Source organism: Castor canadensis, unplaced genomic scaffold (assembly GCF_047511655.1).
Source record: "Castor canadensis unplaced genomic scaffold, mCasCan1.hap1v2 HAP1_SCAFFOLD_1533, whole genome shotgun sequence".
Classification (NCBI taxonomy): domain Eukaryota; kingdom Metazoa; phylum Chordata; class Mammalia; order Rodentia; family Castoridae; genus Castor; species Castor canadensis.
This window is the reverse complement of record NW_027395487.1, coordinates 10,115-12,209: the sequence shown is the minus strand read 5'-3', so window position 1 is coordinate 12,209 and position 2,095 is coordinate 10,115.

Genomic DNA, 2,095 nt, shown 5'->3' with positions numbered 1-2,095 from the left:
TCCCACCAGAACCCCACTGCGCGCATCATGAAGCACCTCCCGCCTGACCCATGCCTCCTGCAGCCCACTTCCCGCCTGACCCCCGCCTCCCGATGCACCACTCGCCTGACCCCGCTGCCCACAACCCAATGCACCTCCCGCCTGACCTCCACCCCGGACATCCCAAAGCACCTCCCGCCCGACCCCCGCCGCGCGCAGCCCGATGCACCCCCTGACCCCATATGCCCGCAGCCCCGTGCACCTCCCGCCTGAACCCCGCCGCCCTACACACCGCACGCCTGACCCCGCACCCACCGCCCGATGGACCACTAGCCTGACCCCGCCAACCATAACCCGATGCACTTTGCAGTGCATCGCCACCAGCATCCTGACGCACCTCCCGCCTGACCCCCGCCGCTGGATGCACCGCACGCCTGACCTCTGCTGCCTGATGCTTGGCTGGCCTGACCTCGCCCGCAGCCCGACGTACCTCCAGCTTGAATCCCACAGCCAGCTACATGTCCCGCTTGAAGCATGCCACATGCATCCAGAGGCACTTCTCACCAGACCCCCGCCGCGCACATCCCCAAGCACCTCCTGCCTGACCCCGCCTCAGGCATCCAGACACACCTCCCGCCTGACCCCTGCAGCGAGCATCCCTAAGCACCTCCCACCAGCCCCCTCTCATGCGCATCCTGAGGCACCTCCCTCCTAACTCCCACAGCCCGGGCACCACCTGACCCCAGATACCCGCACCTGGCACCTGATGCACCTCCAGCCTGACCCATGCTGCGTGCAGCCCGACCACCTCCCGCCTGACCCCCACCACACGACGCACCTGCAGCCTGACCCCCACCGCCCAATGCACTGCTCGCCTGACTCCCACTCTAGTTTTTGTTTTCAAGATAGGGTCTCTGCTTTTGTCCAAGACAGACTCAGACCATAATCCTTCTTCCTCTGCCTCCTGCAGAACTAAGATTCAAGGAAACACACGCCTGGCTTGCTTTAGACATAGGGTCCACTAACATTTTTTCGTGAGCTGGCATCAAACTTTGATGCTCTATTTTCTAGCAAAGAAAATTTTGAGAATAGTCAGATTGTATAAGACACTATAGTTGCAGAGAGGAGTCAGTTCCTATGTGAACTCCTGTTAGAAGCACACTTTCTTGCACTAAGTACCAAATGAAATAATTATTCTTTTGAAAGGACCTATTTTATTACTCTCATTAATGAGACACTATAAATATAAAACATATTATCATACACAGGCTAAACCATGTGTAGTGATCATAGCAATTCAGATATTAGAAAGCAAAAGATGTAAAAACCTTCTCTATTTGCAGATCACATGGTTGTTTACAAAGAAAATCCCAGTGAATCTAGAGAACAGATTTTATAGCTAATAAAGTAACTTAGGAAAGTTTAGGACATCTGCTTAAAATATAAAACATCTATGTTGTGTTTACATTAAATAAATTCAGAAGAATGGACACATTATAAATAGGAAATACTTTTAACAATAATGAAAATGAAAGATTTGTAACATCTGATCACTGAAGATTATGATTCACTGAGAACAACTAATGGAGACCACAATACATGGATGTATATACCATGTTCAACAATCTAGAACTCTCAAAACTACTAGAAAATTCAATATATTTTTCATCAAAATATGAGTAGGCCTTTTTTTAGAAGTGAATAAACTAGTTCTAAAATTTATATTTAAATGAAATGAGTCTAGATTATCAAACCAAATTTTTAAAAGACAATCAAAGACAGCAGACTTACACTTTCTGGTTTGAAAACTTGCTACAAAGTTAGAATAATCAGGCACTATAGTATAGGGTCAGGACAGAAAAGCAGAACAGAATATAGCATGGAAAATTCAATCACACACAAATAATTAATTTAATTTCAACAGAGGTAACAAAGCAATTCCATAGAGAAGGAACAGTCTTTTCAACAAATGATGATAGAAATATTAGTTATCCACATGTGAAATAATTAGCCATAATCACAACTTCATACCACGTGAAAATTAACTTGAAGGATTTACAGGCTTAGATAAGAAAACTAAACTTGAAAACATTTAGACAATACACATAGCTTTTTA